Raw genomic sequence first — 19886 nt, 5'->3', positions numbered from 1 at the left:
ACAAATAATCTATGTCACAGCCCTTCAGATATTTGAAGATAGCTATCCCAGCTCCTGCCCACCTAGCAGTTCGAAAGCACTCTTAAGTGCAAGTAGATAAATAGGTACCGCTTTCTAGCGGGAAGGTAAACGGCGTTTCCGTGTGCTGCGCTGGTGCTGGCTCGCCAGAGCAGCTTCGTCACGCTGGCCACGTGACCCGGAAGTGTCTCCGGACAGCGCTGGCCCCCGGCCTCTTAAGTGAGATGGGCGCACAACCCTAGAGTCGGACACGACTGGCCTGTATGGGCAGGGGTACCTTTACCTTTACCTTTTATGACATAACCTCTTACTAATCTCTTCTCCCGAATAGGTATACCCAACTCTTGCTGCCTCTCCTCTTAGGACTCTTGTCTCCCATAGTTTTTTGCATACAGTTGATTCCTTACGCTCATGTTATCAAAGCAAAAAAACCAACAACACCTGGATATTTCCACCACCTGATTTGCTACCAAAAAGAATAAGAAAAAAGCAGGCATGTAAAGATAAAAAGCTATCTATCCATACCTCTGCGTACTTCCAAACCCAGGGAGGGATGTATCAAAAAGGGCATAATTTAAATGGAGTTTATTATTGTCTCAAATGTACTTTTCAGCTTGTTGCAAACAAGCACATTTTAGAATAACTGGTATGAAACATTCATTTGTTTTAATTTTTATTACCTGCATATTCCCCCGCTGACAAACTAACCGACAGGAGTAAATGACAGCTTGTCTCTGAAGATGCTTCTTTCTGTAGGATAGTAACGTTGCATGCTACCCCAGTCTCTGAGCAGTGTGAAATTCCAGAGGTTCCAGGCGCTTACCCAGGGTTTGTGTTTCCTTTAGAACGAGAGACAGCAGAGACTGTGGTGTCTTTAGGATATGTGGATTATTTACACATATATACAACCTGAGCCTACGATGAAGGGGTTCACAGCATTAACACTCGAAGAAGAGGGTCTTGTTTCTCCCATAGCCACATAGCTTGGATTCAAGCAGAAATCAGGCATGACTCTGACGCCCTGGTTTCCTGGCCTGATTCTAGCTTCTAGCTTGTACACAACTAAACTCTCCACTCTGTTCTTTCTAACTACCAGGGAATTGAGGAGGGGGGGGCACCCATTTTCAGTCTGGCACAGAGCCACTTCCTTGGTTACCTTAATCTCCCTGGGCTGCTTCTCTGTCTAGAACAGGGATGGGGAACCAGATGTTGCTGGACTGCAACTCCTATCACACTATCATTCTAGTGTGGGATTGATGGGAGCTTTAGCCAAACAACAACCGAAGGGCCACAGGCTACTCCATCCTTGATTTGGAGGCACAGGCTTTTTAAAAAGTACACACTGCAGAACCCTCACCGATAAGAAGCAGAAATGCCTCTTGGTTATTTCATCTCATCAATCACCATACTAGACCTTGGCAGATACATGACGAAAATGAACATTTTAGGAAACAAAGATTTCATCTCCTTCCCTTCAACACACAGCCTTGTGCTAAGCACCACAGTGCAGCTCAAGCCCACAGGTCCTACCACTATATTATAGACAACAACAAAGACTCTTTTCATTTTATTCTTAATTTGTATACCACCTTTCTACATTGCTGAACACAAGGCAGTTTACAAGCCACAGAAACAACAAAATATACAACCAAGATCACACACCATAAAACCATCAGATCCAAGGCAAATAAATCATAATGAAAAATGTGACAAGTCGATAAAAATAAGCAAGTCAATCAATTAAAGTAATATTCAATAATCCGCTTGAAATCTGTTACATGATAAAAGCAACTGTTAAAATCAGCAAATAATTAAACAGAAAATCTCTCCCCACAACGATCTTTACACAAAATCACTACCAGACTATAACAAATAAAAATAACAGCAAAGTCACAATGCATAAAATATCACAGACCATGTTTTAAAAAATCAAATGAACCGAGCAACAAAGTTGCACAGCTTACAAAATTCCAAAATGTACAGAAATAGTAATCCCCTGGTCCAGGTCCAACATCTAATCTACAAGTACTTGAAGAAGAAGAAAGGTCAGTCTCAGTACTGATCTGGCAGTGCTGAAAACCTCAAAAGGAAAAGGTGGACCAGGGTTCATGCATGCTGAAAAAGAATTGATGGGCATAAATTGGGGGTGGAACAACAGGAGTCCTGGGTCAGGTTTGATGAGCAACAGTAAAGTAAGGAAATGGAGATAGATCTAGATATAATAGGGTGATAAGCAAGACCCCATTAACTTTTTACCAAATGTTTTACTGTTTCCCAGATTGCAGTTGCCCCAAATCCAACCTTTTTTTCATGGCTGTTCACTACTATTCAGAGCCTCCTCTGCCCTTGCTGCTGCTTCAATGGTCATTCCTTCCCCCACCCCCAATTTCATTCCTCCTCAGGGATCCTCAGCCAATCAGGGGTCACATACTGTATGCGATTACAAAATTATGCACATCTGAAGCAAATTAATCCTGTTTAGAGTGAGAATATGTGAAGGGACCATTCACATTTGCTGCATCTGAAAGACTAACAAATTTATTACGGCATAAGAACAGAGCCCACTTTATTTATAAATGAAGCATAATCCTGAGCTGTGTGTGTATTACACACACATAGATAGGGTTTTTTTTGGGGGGGGGGACACAACTGTGAACACTCCCTCCCCCACAGACAGGCAACCATCCCAACTAACCTCACACACATCCTGCAACTCAGGACAACACTTTGCGCACCTGATAACGTGGATTGTAGCCCACAAAAGCTTATTATGCTACAGTAAGTCTGTTCGTCTAAGCCTTCAGCTCTAAGGTGCTGCAAGACTTTATTGCTGCAAGAGACTAACTCTGCATATTATCAAAGAATCAGTCTAGCATGTAGCCAGACAGCAACTGAAAGTTCTCCACGGCTGCCTGCCCAAGGAAGGGCTTGAATTAAGTGGTTGCAAAATATCATCTCCCTTCTTCTATCAAAACTCCATTCCCATCCACGGTGTGTAGCAGCAGAAGGAAAACTAGATACAATCAGTAGCAGCAGCCAAGCTGCACAAGGCAAAAGTGAATACCCTCTCTAGAATGGGAACTAACTCTTACATTATACAAGTCCAAAAATGCAAGCACTTATCCCAGTACTAAAGAGCGAATTTCCCTTGAGTAAAAACAAGGTTCAATGTGGCCCTTCAGATGTTGTTGGACTTCAACTCCCATCAGCCCCAGTCCACATAGCCAGTGATTAAGGATGATAGGAGGTGTAGTTCAGCAACACCTGGAGAGCCACACACTTTCTCTCTTTCTCTCTCCACATCTTCCAGTGCTGTTTTAAATACACTTTACCCTGCAGCCCTCTCAAGAATTCAAAATAACTGAAGCTTAGAGAGTGCTTTTAGAAGTCACGGAGAAACAACCCTTTTCGCCTCATAAACCAAATAGAAGTGGTGGAACATTCACCTCCAAGGCTGTATGATTTTGCAAACAGTTAGTATACTTCCGAAGTATGAAAGATCAGGGATGATTGGAATGGTGGGCCTGGGCTCTCCAAGGCAATGATCCCCAAGGCACTGTTTTTGTGTTCTACCATCACTTTCATTGCAGTCTGCTCCCCTGTCCTATCTCCTCTTTAGCAAGGGTAGCCAAATATGGTGCCCTCCAGAGGTTGATGAGCTACAACTGTCATTCCTGGCTATGGAATACAACAACATCTGGCGGACATTTCATTGGCTACCCTCCCCCCCAGTGCTGTTTAGGAAGTTTATTCACAAAGCCGTAAGGAGCCAAACTGGAAGAGGCCTGTCTGACCTTCACATTGAAAGGTCATCACCCAGGCCCCATAGAAAGCTCGTGTGTCAACAGTCAAGATTCCTCTTTGCCGGGTGATGGGTAGCTGGGAACCACAAGCGGAGAGGGTACTGTTGTACTCGGGACCTGCTTTTGGTCCTCTTGTGGGCATCTGGTTGGCCAATGTAAGAAGAGAATGATGGAATAGATGGGGCATGGGCCTGATCCAGCAAGCTCTTCTCTAGTGCTATCCTGGCCCAAGGGTAAGAATGCATGTCCATTATTAACATATTTGGAGGATTCCATTGCACGAGACTGAAGCTCCTTGCTCAATCGCAGTAGATTACTTAAAGGGATCCAGCCTTCTTCAGTAGACCAGACCTTGTAGTTCAGGTGGGACTGACAATTGGGCTGCACCTGCTGCTGCTACAACTCTATAAGGCAGGCATGGCCAAACTTGGCCCTCCAGATGTTTTGGGACTACAATTCCCATCATCCCTGATCACTGGTCCTGTTAGCTAGGGATGATGGGAGTTGTAGTCCCAAAACATCTGGAGGGCCAAGTTTGGCCATGCCTGCTAGAAGGGCTCGATTCAGTTTGTTATCCGCAGAAGCAACTTCAGAGCTCTGTCTCCAGTCCTTAGCCTTGTCTTGTCTTATACCCAGGTTGGGCCTTGCCTCACCACAGGACATCCTGTTCTTTTAAGAGTTGCATATAAGAAGGTGGAGGAGAAATTCTATGATGTGCAACTTCCCCTATCACTGCAACCTAGTGACAGGGAAAGTTTCACTAGGTATAGCTTTCCTTTTTATGTAGCTCTTAAAAGATAAACGTCCATTCAAAATCTGACACTGGCACCCCTATCTATCTTAGGTGCCCTGGCGGATTTCGCATTCTCTGAGTGTTTGCATCAAGCCGTTCTTGATAAGGGTCAGGTGACGTTCCTGGCTGCTGGGTTCTTAGACTCTGCATTGGAAGCGGGGAAGAGTTATGAGGTGTGGGCGAGACTTCTCCTGCAATACAAAGAAGCTGGACACCCAACAGTTGCTATGAAAAACGTTCGGGGAATCTGAAACAGCAACATGGCTTTTGGGCTGATCCGTCTTGACAAAATGTTAGACAGCCTCAGAAGCAGCAGAGCAAAGAGGAAGAGAAAGAGATTGTGCATTTCATATGCAAAACTGATGCTTTCGGAGAGGCTCCAGCTGTGTTCCAGGTCACCCCAGCATTGCTTGCAATTTAAATGTTCAAAGCAAGCAGTGAGGTACTAAAAATGTAAGAGGAGGAGGGGAAACCAGGCCAAAAGGTACTAAAATTAATAAAATCCTCAGCTGTAGATCAATATACTTACCGCGGGCATAGGAATATGCACAGCTGCAATTGTACATTTCAGCATCACAATTTGATAGTTGGTCTGGAAGTATCGGTTATTAGCTTTCCTTTATATAGAATTAGCCTCTAGCTGCTGGTGGTTCCAGGCACTGGAGGAAGGGCATTTCAAAGAGGAGAAGGCAGAATTCTCAGCAAGTTTCAACAGACTACTCTTGGATGTTTAACTGCAAGCAAAACAACACAGTCTGCTTGAAGAGTGTTGAATGTGAAGAAAGCCTTTGGACCAGCCGCCAGGAAAACTGCACTGCTGAAAACCTTGTCTAGAAAGATCATTGCAGACCATAGCAAGCAGATGAAGTGATGGGTAGAGCATTATTAAGAACTGTACTTGTGGGTAAACATGGTCTCTGACACAGCAGTTGATAGCATCCAGACTCTGCCTGTCTGTCTTGAAAGAGCTGAATATCCCTCCGTCCCTTCCCCTGATAAACTGAAGGACACCATCAACTCCTAAGCAGGTGGTAAAGCACCAGGACAAGACGGAAGCCCAACAGAAGTGCTGAAAGCTGACCTCAGTTCCTCCCTCAAGATGCACCGCCACAGTCTTCCCTTCCAGATTTGGGAGGAAAGGATCCGTGCCACAAGACATGTGCAACCCTAGCATTGTGACCCTCTGTAAGAACAAAGGTGATTGCCATGATTGTAATAACTACTGTGGGATCTCAAGACAAGGGATAGTGGGATGGAAAACCTCATAGACTTCATGGTAATCTAGGCTGGTTCAAGAAATGTCCAGTAATATTCATAGATTCTCTGGAGGAACTTGCTCAGACCTGGGTAAAAATATGCCCCATGTCTATGTGCTGAGCCACAGAGTGATATATGTTGCGTACTGAATTGTAAACATTTTGGTGTACCAACTCTGAAATGACAAAAATATATCCTGCAGCGCCACAGGATAGTAAATTACTCCTGGCCAATGGTGTTGAAATCCCTTGCAAGTGAACAGCTAACAGTAAACAAAGATTCAACAGACACACAGATGAGCACCTGCTCTGAACAATTCCATTATTAATGAGAAACTGGTTAGCCAGAAGGTGCTTCTAATGAAATTCAGATGGGAGGGGGACCACAGGAGCTGCCATCTACTGCTTTCCCACAGATCTTAGGTATCTCTCTCTCTCTTACAGTGGAGAATACTTGTCAGTGGGGTGCAGCAGGGTAAGATGTTGGAGAGACAAGTGCTAAGAATCCAATAGCCACAGGAAGCAGCTACTGGTCTGAAACTAATTTAAACAGAGGAGGGATGGGAAATGGCAATTTGCTGACCTCCCTCCCAAGGATTTCCAATTAATATCTCTATATCTAAGCTGAGGTGCTGAATATGAAGGCAGGGAACTCGTCTACAAGGCAGCCCCATTTTAATCAAACCCCTGCTTTTTCAACAGAGTTGTGCAACATACGTCACAAGCAGAGAATTGGTACAGTAACTTACACACATTCAGCTTTACGCGCTTGGCAAAATATATATATTTTAAATGGAAAGGGGGTGGAATCCAGAAAAAGGGACTTCGACAATCCTATCCACCATTGCACCCAATGTGTCCTGCTTCTACGCGATCTTGGGTTGAGGGTGCGATCCCTGGAACGTAACCCTTGCATAAGTTGCAGGTTTAGCCCCATGTTTCCACAGGGCATTTTTTCCATCACTGAGCTTTCCATTAAAGGTAGTTTTAAGATCTTATAGTGACTGTTTTAAAGAGACAGGGCCAGAATTGAAGAGAAAACAGAATTGGTTTGGTCTTAGACAACCTGGATCAGAGGATGTTCATACCATATTAGACCTGTTGAATGATGGGTGATGGAAGAGCAGAAGAGATGGCTCCAGGGGTTCACACAAATATCAAATGATAGTTCCCCAACACTGGAAATCCCATGACATATCTGGTATTGTGGACCTTGCAACTGGCAGCCCATAAGAAGATCCTATCCAGTAAAATGCAAAAGTAAGGAAGTTTTCATGCGATTTGGAATGGATTCCTAGAACTCTTTGCTGAGTAAGAAGTAGAGCCTATGGTATTAGAAAACGCATCACATAGAGTTCAACCTTTTCCGTATTGTATCATAATACCAACAGCAAAACCTAATAGGCAGCCGTGCTGGCTCTTCTTATGGAAGCCCCACTGTTTTTTGTCTGCTTGTAGCAAGACTTGTTCTTCTATATGTTTGGCAATTCTGTTCTTTAATAATACGTTAAGCCTACCCATCAGTGAGCTTCAAGGCTGGGCAAGAATTGAACTTTAGACCTCAGTACTAGCCATATACTCTTAACCATGGTATGACTTTTAGACTTCTCATAGGCACCTAGTTGGCCAATGTTGGGTTAGATGCTAGATACGGTGGGGCTTTTGGGTGGATGCAGCAGGTGAAGAATCCCAATTTGGAGTGGTTGGAAATCTGAAGGAACGCCTCTTCCCACATACTCTTCCCTGGGCTGTGAGGCTGGTTGGGAAAGCCCTTCTGGTGGGGTCCTCCTCAGCTGAGATCAGAAGATCTACAACTCAACAAAGGGCCTTCTTGGCAAGAGAACTCCTGTTGTGGAGCACTCTCCCCTCCCAGACACATTTGGTTTCTACTTGGTCTATCTTCCAGCGCCAGCTGAAGACCTTCCTCTACTGCCAGGACTTTTGACTTGGGCACATTGAAATGTATTTTTACTTTTATTAGTTTCTGATTTTGAAAACTGTTGTGACTCGTCCCATTATCACTAGTGATCAGAGGCAGAACATACTTTTTATATATCTATAAAAAGAAAACTTGCAATTATGCAATCACCCAATTAAAAATGCATTGCATCAATAGCAGTCAAAGGAAAGCAGTGACCATGTTTAATCTGCCTGTACGGTAAAGCTTGAAAGCCTGCAGTCCCTTGCACTGCCTGTCCTTTGTCCACGGGAAGATATCTGATTTGGGGCACCTTACTGAGCATCAGGTAGAACAAGAAACATTTGTCATAGCAGAGATTGGCAGGAAAGGGCTTCAGAGTCTCATGCAGCACCCCAACGTGACCATAAGGCCCTGCCATTCACTCTGTGTCACAATTAATGAAAAACAATTAGACACTGTCAACCAGGGCTAAATCTTTCAGACACACAGCCGACCTCTGCCTGGGGTCACATCCAGTATTTCTTCCCCCCAAAAGACCCTCCATTCCCAATCACCACAGAGCTTTCCCAGTGGTTGGAGAATGACGTTGAGTCATATATTCCCTTCTGCTCAATGGATCTTAAACAATGGCTCAGTCCTTGCTTTGACTAAAGGGCTCAGAGCTTGGGCTGCAGAACTGTATGTCCCTGATGAGAAGGTATTTCTTCTTGAGGGCTCTTACAAAACTAAGGCCCTTTCGGGTGCCCAGAATTTTAGTCAATCAAAGCAGACTAATTAAGATGGGAAAGAATAAAATCTCCTCTCCTCCCTGCCAACATCCGGAGTGCTCGTTCCTTTGGCCAACACATTTATTCCGAGGGTCGTGACCTTTGGGGGGAGATCACAAATGGGCATTGGGAGGTTGTGACCCTTTCTAAGCAGAGAGGGAAGGAGTGAGCAGCTATCCCCATCTATTTCCTTTGGTGGTATGGGGTCGCCGGCTGGGAAGGGTCAAGCACTGTAGGATTAGTTCTTTCATCTAGGCCACCCATTAAAAATCCCAGATCATTAGCAACACATTAATGCTGTCTCAGGAAAAAAGGGTTGATCCCCTATTACCCAATACTACCTCTCAGCAGAGCAATGAAGCCAGTTGCTTCACAAATTCCCCGAGGACACTGGGATGGCTGCAAGGAGCTCTAGAATTGATCCTCCATTCTTCCTAAACCGAGCTGCACCCAATTTTTCCTGGAACTCAGAAAGTTGACTCATAGTAAGATGCCTTATAGCAAGTTAGATTTTTCTCCATCTAGCTCAGCATTGTTTGCACAGAAAGGGAGTAGTTCTCCAGGCTTTCAGGTGGGAGTCTCTCCCAGCCGTATCTGGATATATAAATTCAATTAATAACAACAACAACACTGCTAGGGATTGAACCCGAGACCTGTTGCATGCATGACAGGTGCTCTGCCATAAGATTATGTCCTTCCTCCATTCAACTAATTGAAACATTTCAACTCATACCCAACCCTACAGATCATTTTCCAGCCATTGATTATTAGAGCTCATAATGGGTAGGTGGGTGACTATGTCAGTTATCTTGCTATAGCTACTATGGCACATTGATGGCTACAAAGAAGCTTGCTGAATGATCTTTTGTTGTTTCCCCAATATGTTAGGGGAAAGGCATTCAAGTGGTCATGGCTATAGGCCGGGGTTGGGCAGAAGGTAGATCAGGATCTACTGGTAACTCTCCATGTGATCTGCATTAGATAATCAAGAATTCTGACTCCCAATTGTTTGGCAATGGCAACAACTAAATGCCTCTTTCTTTCAAATCAAATTAAGAACACTTGGGTTAACCAGGAATGGATTTTGCTGCAGGAGAACTGTAAGTTCAGCTGGTACTCAAAACAAATCCCTGTGCTCAGCAGCTACTTCAAAGTACCCTATTCTTTCATCTTAAGTGTATGTCTTTTACACCTGGCCCCAGGTGGCAGATCTTGAGGTTCAAGTCAAACACAAAAGTCTGAAGTCTGGCCTCCCCTCTAAAGGCTTTTAAGTCCTTTCCAGCTCCACTACCCAATACCATTTTAAAAAGCAGAGGGGCACCCAAGGACATACAGCATGCAAAGCATTGCCATGTTCAACCTTCAAACCCAGAAGGAAATTCAACTAATGGGATTTAGTTCTCTAGCACTTCTCAGAGTGTGCAATGCTCTGCAGCTCTTGCCTCATTTATCCTCCCAGCAAGCCTGAAAGGTAGGTTAGGCTGAGAACACACACACCTTGCTCAAGGCCACCCACTGAGCTTCAAAGCCCAGAATAGCTTTGCTCAAACCAGATGCTCTTTCCATGGCAGAATGCAGGCTGGTGAGCTGATTTGAGGCTTTGTAGTTCATTCATTGATATTACATTGTCCTAATGGAAGGCCACAAAGAACCTCCCTGGATTTAAGGGAGCTTTTTCCCCACAGACTTACCGTATTTTTCCGTGTATTAGATGAGGTTTTTTGACTAAAAAATTGAGTAAAAAAACTGGGGTCATGAGTCCCGGCTTCGTGAGGGAGCCCTCGCTTGTGTGAGGTAGCGATGCTTGAGAGGAGGTGATGCCATGCAGCCCCCATGCAGCCCTGGAGCCCTGAGGAGCTCCGCGGAGACACTCTGCCCAGGAAGGAGATTGTCTGCTTCCTGCAGGAGCAGGCGGCGGACAAGTTCCTGTCAGAGCACAAACTACTAGGACAGATAAAAAATGTGGCCAAGACAGCCAGTAAGGAGCAGCTGATCATAACAAGCTCTTTGAACCAAGAGATTTAAGGGTACTGAGAGTCCAGAGCATGTAGCAGAGCAAGTGAAAAATGTCAATATTGATGAGGAGAAGCCCAAGGAGACAAAGCCTGAGGAAGCTGTGGATGAGGGCCCCCCAAAATATTCAAAGTCAGTACTGAAGAAGGGGGATAAAAGCAACTTTCCCAAAAAGGGCGATGTCATTCACTGGGAGACTGCTCACCTGGAAATCAAACCAGAATGGGCTTATGGGAAGAAAGGGCAGCTGGATACCAAAATTCCACCAAATGCAAAACTTTTATTTGAAGTGGAACTGGTGGATATTGAATGATGGGTTGCTCCTCCTGGCCCCCCATCTTTGAAAACTGTGAAGATGCTCTTGGAAGTCCAGGAAATGTGTTTGTGGTCTTGTTTCTCACACAGTGTGTGTGGGGGAAAGCTTTTATTCCAGTTGCTGTGTACAGCATCACTTTAACTAAAGACTAGTTTATTTATTTATTTTTTAAAAACTGGGGTTGTCCAATACACAGGTAGTGGCATGGGGGGGGGGAGTGGCACGCCCGCCAGTTGGCAGGAGCGCAACATCCCCCAATGCTGCAGCGAGCGGGAAACAATCTAGGGAGTGTTACCCTGCCCACAGGTGCATGGGGGGGGGGAGAGAAGCTGCATGCCGCCAGGGAGCGCAACTTCCCCGATGCCACTGTGCACAGGAAATGATCAAGGGAGTGTTTCCTACCTGCAGCTGCATGTGGGGAGAAGCTCAACAGCTTTGGGCCATCTGTCCTCATTTTCTTAAAACTTGAGCCCCCCAAAATATACATCTTATACATGGGGACGACTTATAGACGGAAAAGTACGGTACTCACTCATCTTACGGGTCTGGGTTATGCAATACTACAGCCATAGAGCTCATACAACATCCCACCAAACCATTTCTTGCTGTTCGCCTCGTCATTACTGTGCGTATAAAAAGTGTCCAGGGATGGTCACAGGGCCTGAATTGAATACAAAGCCATGTGGATCCATTGCTTATGCAGACTGTTGATTTATTTTTCAAGTAAGTGGTATATAAATCTTGCTAAATACAATAGAATAAACCAGGAGCACACCAAATCCACACATCAACAAGCCTGCTAGCTGGGGGAGGGCAGAATTCTATAGGCCATTCCTTAAGAAGCCTGTGATCCATCCTCTTGACATAGAAAGCCAGGTGCTTGTGGAGACCTGATCAGGTGCTATTAAGGCCCACAGACCCCCTGTCTTCCATCAGTCTGGGCACTTCATAATGAAGGCAGGGGGAGGGGCTTGACTGAGGTGGCTAAGGGCCATAGCTAAGTGACAAAGAATCTGGTTTAAATGCGAAAGGTTCCAGGTTCCACCCCCAGCATCTCCAGGTAAGGCTGGGAGAGACCAGTGCCGGAAATCCTGGGGGCTGCTGCCAGTCCGTGTGGGCAATACAGAGCTAGACAGGTCTGACTCACTGCAAGGCAGATCATGTTCCATACCTCCAGGTTTCTGGCTTACGGTCAACCTGCTCACAGCCTGTCTGCTACTGACCTGCCAGCCTGTCTCATCCCCCACCTGCCATTATGATCTCTTGCCTGACATCTGATGGGCACCCTGCAGGGAGTTGTCTGCAGTGCAAACGGCTCCAGGTGATACTGCAGAGGAAGGCCCAGGTTTCTTGCCCATCTTTCTCCCTTCTTTTTCACATGCCTGCACCTTCAAAATTCCAAGCTGCTTTCCAATAACCCAAATTAACTCGAGTTTAGGTTTAACCTCTAGTTAATTAGGGAATGCTTGCTAAGCTCATTGAAGATAAAAAGGGGCTAAGAAAAATTCTCAGTATAAAATCCAAGGGAAAGCAAAACGAGGGAGGGAGGGAGGGAAGAAGGCTAAGTTAGGAGAAAAAGTAGCAATGAAGTCAGCTTCGTGATCAGAGAAAGACTGGGGAGGAACCAGAGGTCATTGTGTAGAGAGCAGGCGTTCGGCCTGAAGAAGGGCTAAGGTTCAAGCCAGGGCATCTCCAGTTATACGAATCAGGTAGCAAGTGCCCAAGACCCTGGAAAGTAATCTTGGGTTTGCCTAGATCAGGCATCCCCAACCTGCGGCCCTTCAGATGTTTTGGCCTACAACTCCCATGACCCCTGCCTAACAGGACCAGTGGTCAGGGATGATGGGAATTGTAGTCCAAAACATCTGGAGGGCCAAAGGTTGGGGATGCCTAGCCTAGATGGACAAATAGCCTGGCCTGTAATGCATTAGTTTCTTATCCACCTATGTACTCTGTTTCCTCCTCTCATAGATGTGGGTTGCTCTGTCCATCTCAAAGAGCTAGAAGATATTCTGGGCCTCTTCACTAAGGTCAGATCCACATCAATCTTTCAAAGCAAATGGCTTCTCCCAAAGAATCCCAGGAACAGTAGTTTCCCCCTCATGAGCACCCTCAACAAACCACAGTTCCCAAAGTCCTTTGGGAGCAGCCATTGCCTTGACTGTATGGTGTAGATGAGCTCGTGGTAGTTGTAGGAAGAAGGTGTATTTCCTGACACAGAACCAAGGACACTGAGTTGTGTCAAGGCTGGCCCACCCATTAGGCAAGGTAGGGAATTGCCTTGGGCGGCAGGATCCACAACAACAGCAGATTCCAATGTAAATCTTTATCTCCGCCCCCCCCCCCCCGGTAACTGATGTAGATCTTCACTCACCTGTTCTTCCCTGGCATTTTGTGGTGCTGATGCTGCTAGGCTGCCATGCACTTTTATCAAGTTACAGCACATGCAATTTTTCTGAGAGTCACTGAATACTGCATTCAACAGTGTCGGGACAATAGCCTGCAAACTGATATGTGCAGGGCTTTCAGGGCGTTTCTCGTGGATATATATATATATCCCACCTTTCCTTTCCTCCAAGGAACCCAAGGTCACTGAGTGAACTTTATGTCTGAGTCAGGATTTGAACCCTGGTGTGCCAAGTCCAGTCCCAACACGCTAACCAAAGAGGCCCCAATGATCCTAACATGTTTTCAGCCAGCCTGGGGCTGTGAAAATGACTTACCTGTGGATAATTATTTTCCCCACAGCCAGTCTGTTTATTAGACCTTTATAACTCAAAAGGAAGATCTTTAATCTCTCTTTCTCTTAAGCAGGACTGTGACTCTGACCTGGAGAGGGTGGGTGGGAGGTGAGAAAGAGAGAAACTGCTGTGTTTTTATTTAAACAGAAGAATCTACACGTTAAAGCTCCTAATAGGTTTCAGGCTAGCCAAAGCAGGAAACCAAAGACTGTGTGGGGGCCAAGTGAATGCTTATAGCAAGTTCCAGGAAGTGTTACTTAGTAATCTGGCTAAGCCCTCACAAACACAACTTGTGTAGGCAGAGTTGAGAAAACAGCCACGCGGCACAGGCAGTCAGGCTAGGGAGAGAGCAGGGAACCAAGTGAATGAGAATCTAGCAAATGCAGATGAACAGCTGATGATCCTGGGTCCCACAGATACCAGCAGGATGATGATATTCAGGGAAGGCTCCTCCCAGTGAAATGGTGTTGTGGAGATGACAGGAATGCCTAAGCTCCTGCACTAACACCTGCCCTTTAAAAGCTGCATGCAGCACCTTTATCCGGCATGGCTTGTTGCACATAGCCAAACATAGCAGTAAACACGAAGGCTAGAAACACACTTTAAAAAACTATTTTAAAAACTGAATCTCAGGGATTAGCTTGCAAGTCACCAGAAAACTAGGGTCCATTCACAGGTAGTTACCGTAATCAGAGCACAATGAGATTTCTGTGTGCCAAAATATGCAAAAAACAAAACAAAACTGTGCAATGCAGCATTTATTTTGCAGAGCACATTTGCTTCCAAGATCTAGAATTCAAATACTTGTTTTTTAAAAAAACACAAATGAGAATAAGGAATACTAGCATAGGTAGGGGGTGGGGTGGGGGTGGGGTCACACTAGGTGGCCACTTACCGTGGGGGCAGCACTTACCGCAGTGCCTGCAGCTCGCCTGGGAGTGACGCGGTGGCTTGGGCACCTGCAGACACCATGTTGCCCAAAAAGGCAGTGTGGGACTTGTGTCCATTCGCTGCCTCCCCCTCAGCCACCCTGCAGTGCCCCATGCCCCAGCTCGCCCTGCCCCCAAGCCCTGATAAGGAAGGAGAAGAGGATATGAAAACAGGGGGCAGGCCATTGGAGCAGATAGTAAGGCATGCAGGCAGTTCAGGAGCTGTACCCAGTATCCTCCAGGCTGTGACCGGCAGAACGTTAGTCTGGTCTTGCCTTTTCACTGCACAAGGAGAGGGTTCTGGCTCAATTAACCGAAACAAAAAAAAAATTTTTTCCTTCCAGTAGCACCTTAAAGACCAACTAAGTTAGTTCTTGGTATGAGCTTTCGTGTGCATGCACACTTCTTCAGATAAGAAGACCAACACGGCAGACCAACACGGCTACCTATCTGTAACTCAATTAACCGAGTTCAGTTTCCTCCATTTGCAAGATACAGAATAAGGCAGGGGGGAATGGGAGGAAAACAGTCTTTTATTTTTTAGTTGGAAAATCTCCACCTCTGCAAGAAAGTTTGGCTCTAAAGGAGACATACTTTTTTTTGGTATCTTTGTTGGATGCCGCCCATAGTGGCTGGGGCAACCCAGTCCAGTTAGATTAGTAGTATACTATTATTATAAAGTGCAGGTTTGATCTATAAAGCCTTAAACGGTTCAAGGCCGCAATACCTCAAGGACTGCCTCTCTCCATATAATCACAGGACTGGACCCTTTGACCTTCACCTGAGGCCCTTATTTGTGTGTCCCCTCCACAAGAGGTCCGGAGGGTGGCAACACGAGAACTGGCCTTTTCTGCAGTGGCTCCCTGCTTGTGGAATGCTCTCCCCAGGGAGCTCACCTGGTGCCTTCATTACGTATCTTTAGGTACTAGGCGAAAGCATTCAAGCAGGCCTTTGACTGATTAAACCATCTATGGCCTTTAGAACTGTGTGTGTGTGTAGTGGGTATTACGTTACACATTTTTGTGTTTCTATACTGTAAACCGCCCTGTGATCCTCTGACGAAGGATAGTATATACATTTAATAAATAATAACTACTGGTCACACGTATTTCTGGGCAACTTAATCTGCAGCACAAGCCCCTTCCTGCTTTTTCCTTAGCTCATGCAGACACTAATGCCAACAGAGTTGGGAGATCAGTTATTTAAATCTTAGCATTCACTTTCTGCACAGCATCCTTGATGCATCTTCAAAGTTCAAAAACCAAGTTGTTTCATGTTGCCCAATGTTAAGGCTGACCAGATGCCTAAGGGCACTTCCAGATACATGTTTTGCAGAAGACTGCAGCAGCCTGCCACCACTGGACCAGATGGGACTAGTAGGATCACACAGCTACTATACTAGTAGCAACTCCTTGTGCTCCCCCCCCCCTTAGATCCTTTGTGGTTTGCTTCTCTCATTGCTGCTAGGATCAATGCCTGGGAGTGCATTACCTTATTTTTTCCTTGTTTCAGTTGCTTCAGAGCAAAAAAAATTGCAGACTGAGCAGCTCATGTCTGAACTTTACGACGATGGTAAGGAAATCAGTGGCAATAAAAACGTTCTGCAGCCCTTTAGAAGAAACAATCAAAACCTAGAATTCACTCTGGGATAGTAGAAAAGATTTGGAAGTGGTAGGGAAACGGTGTCAGCCCCATTATTAGTTGACTGCTGCCTAAAGAGGTAAATGTTGGCTGGTCTGCAAGAGCAAGCCCATAGCTGCCTGTATGCTGCAGACGTATGCCTCCTCCAACCTCAGTGGATATTTAGCATTCAGCCCAACCTCAAAGCAGTTGAAATATTAACTTTGTGCCATAGGCCAGATGTGCATTGCCTGAGGGTGGTGAGCACAGAACTCTTTCTAAATGGCTGAGTAAATCAATGCCCCATTCTTGCTGGTATTCTGTACCTCCCACACCCGTGTAGATATACTCTTAATCTGTATGCACTTACTATCTTGTGTGTTGGCAAGATCTAACTTTTTGTATCATATGAGAATGCCCTATATGCATTCAACACAAAAAAAACTTCCAAATTCTGCACTGAAATAAATCCCAGAATATGAGTTAGGAGTGAACCAACTCTGCAGGCATCTTGTGTTATGCACCACTTTCCAGTTTCATATAATGGAAACATCTGTAATTTTTAGTAAGGAACTGGGCATTGAATGGTGTGAAGGAGACAGGAGTGGGCTATAAGGGTCCAGTAACAAGCCTGAATCAGGGCTTTGCCTAAAGCATGGGTGAGGAACTGGTGACCCTCCAGATGTTAAAGCATAAATCTGTAACATATGCTTTAATTGAGATTCCTGCTTTGCAAGGGGTTGGACCAGATGATCCTCAGGGTCCCTTCCAATTCTACAGTTTTATAAACCTGTGACTACCAACTTCCATCAGCTCCATCAATGCTCAGGAATGATGGTGTCTGTAGTCCAGCATCAATCATTTGGAAGCCTAGGTTACCCCCCTTTGGCCTATGGGTACCTACAGAGTTCCTGAGATGAGATTTGAACTGTTAGTCTTCCAATAAAGTTCACACACACACCCCTTTGATTAAGAACACTAATATTTATCCCAGGGAATATCAAACAGTAACAAAATCCATATAAACATGGGGAGAAAGTCCAGCAGAGGAATCGAAACGGCTTCCCTGTCAAATAAACAAATCCTGCCATCAATTTCCAATTATCAGGTGGTTCTCAGATCACCTATAATTATATATGAAATATATTCATACCTTAGTTCATAAAATATTCCTTGTCTTAATTCCCTTCTGAAGCCTTTAGACCTTTGCATTTGCTCTTATAGTAATACAATATCCCAGACTTGTGCGTATCATCGCTCAACTGCAGACCCCTCTTCTGTTTTTCATGTCCAGGTTATAAATGGCCTAGCAGTCTTCAAAAGGAAAATTGTTAGCTCCTTATCCGTTACTTCTGCCAAATCATTTTGAAATACTGCTAATATAAATGTAGGACTCACCTAAAAACATTTGACCAGAATGATTGGAGCCTTATACACTGCCACCACATGTGGAAAGATGTTCCAACCTCTGCGACTCCAACTGAGATGGTTATATCCTACTGAAAGTGAAATACCATCTCAGTGAAACTTTAAATGTGTTCTCCCTGATCCTTGATGACACAGATGGAAATGACTCCCCCCCCCCCCAAAAAAAGTTCATGCTTTTAACCTACACTCTACACTCTCCAAGGCTATAGAGCAGCTGTAGAGGATGAACAAGTAACCGTACAGGCCTCTTCCCTCACCTTTCATTTGCTGAATACTGCAAATCCTTGTCCAGCCTTCATTAAAGTTCTCCTCCACATTCAACACTAGAATTAGGATGCTGATCCCACACCAGATACTATAGCAATGCAAAATACAAAAACAAGACACCCCCTCACAGCCCTATCTATGTGGAATTGATTCCATGTCCTCTTTTGACCCAAACCCACAGGCAATGATAGGCTGCTAAGGATCTTTGATTAAAATTGTGGATGTACCACTCATTGACTTTGGGAGTCTCCAATTCAATTTCAGGCACGAATGAAGCACAGAGGAGCTCCATCTTGTCAATTTCATTTGGCTCTTTATAACACATAAGCGCCATTTTTGTGTGGTTCTTAATGTGGCTGTAAAAACACAGAGAAACCCATCAGGGATGAGATTCACTGAATCAGAATTCAGACAGGTACTGTAGCTAGAAATTTGGATGACAGACAGGTTTTTTTTACAATTTTGGGGGGAAATGTGTGAATTTAGCAACACTGAAACGCAGACGGAATATGCGTCTATTGGTCCTCAAAGTGACCACTGGGTACATGAGACACAATCTTCCCTAGCAGCAATAACATCCAATGCTACAGGCCTCTGCCATTCAAGAGCAATGATGCCCTAAAGTGAGAAACAAGATCCAGTGAGGAGCCACAGTATTTCTATGCAGTACAACAGACTGGGGGATCTGTGCAGTTTGAGCATGGATGTGTCTGGTGTGCCACAGCATGCTTCACATGATACCTCCACAATTGACTGTGGGAGTTGTACAGGAATATGGACTTCTCAGAGTGTGTCACATCCTCCTGCATGCTACAAACGTAATTTTTTACCTTTGTACACTAGTAGGCTAGTTTTTACACTTGCACAGCCCTCCCTCCCCCCAATCCAGAAAAGCAAGAGGCACAATCAGTGTTCAAAACACATTGCAGGCAAGCAAAAACATTCGGGTGCAAAGCAGTGTCAGTGAGGAGTATAGCCTGGAGACAGAGAGGTTTGAAAGGCCCCGTTTGGCTCTTGAGCTTGAGGTTCCGTACCCCTGATCTAGTCTGATAGAGCTAACCGTCCCCAACATAGGCTGAAGAAAGGAAGACTCTCTGTAGGAGTCAGGTCCTCTACAGAACAGGGTACTATGGTGGGACCAAGCCTCAGTGAGTATTTCTAACCTCTGAGAAAGATGTCTTCATTTAAACTGCAATGTTTGATGAACAAGACATTTGTGTATACAAATAAGGTTCATTTTGTGTGAAGGCCAAGACTTGCCTGTTATTACTTTAATAAAGCCCAGGTGTTTTTCACAGATACATTGCAAGGAAGCTTGGAAATATAAATGATATGTTAATCACCTTCATTCTCTTTGTCCTTTCTTGCAGAGGCAAAAACCCCAACAGCCCTATTATAGACATAAAAACTTTGAACACTTGTCTGCAAGCCATTATTTTAGGATCCAATTTAATGCACAAATGATTGCCGTTAAGACAAGTCACTATCACGCTCCATCTGCAATTCAGTGACAGTGTGGTAACAGTACAAGTGGCCACTACTACCCATGGGAATGTGATTTGTAGGAGTGTGACTTGAACCTTGGAGTCGTTGATCAGGGTACAGAACTCAATCCATTCTCGACCACAGCGGTTATGGTATATCCAGCCTATCCAAATATAGCACACACAAAAACGTTAATCAGAGCAACTTAATGTGCAACTGTGGTTGTGAGGGTAAAACTGATAAAAAATTGTAAAAGCACCTACCACTTCAAAGTAAGTGCCATGGAAATTATTAATACAAGCCTTCTCCTGAGGCAGATCATATTGTGCAAAAGGAAACAGACCACATCAGAGGACCGTTGATAAGCAAATGCTGGGGCCCAGGCTCTTACGTTTGTGTGCAGACAAAGGGCCCCCTAACCTGGCTGAAGTTTGTAAAGCACTGGAATGAGAAAGTTAAACAAGAGGTAGAGTATAAAGTCTCATTTATCAGTTCTGCAATCACTCAATAAATGCACACAAGACACAAC

The 19886-nt window shown here is 44.8% G+C and overlaps 1 pseudogene across 1 annotated transcript; it reads left to right on the top strand.

Annotated features, from left to right (window-relative positions):
* The first annotated feature begins 10388 nt into the window (after positions 1-10388).
* On the top strand, positions 10389-11047 carry LOC310763108 (peptidyl-prolyl cis-trans isomerase FKBP3-like; annotated as a pseudogene). Its single transcript has one exon. The product of its transcript is annotated as a peptidyl-prolyl cis-trans isomerase FKBP3-like (transcript).
* Positions 11048-19886: the final 8839 nt, after the last annotated feature.

Source organism: Podarcis filfolensis, assembly GCF_964270895.1.
Source record: "Podarcis filfolensis genome assembly, chromosome: 5".
Lineage (NCBI taxonomy): Eukaryota > Metazoa > Chordata > Lepidosauria > Squamata > Lacertidae > Podarcis > Podarcis filfolensis.
The sequence above is the reverse complement of the archived record's forward strand: the minus strand, read 5'-3'. Positions and strand labels throughout refer to the sequence as shown.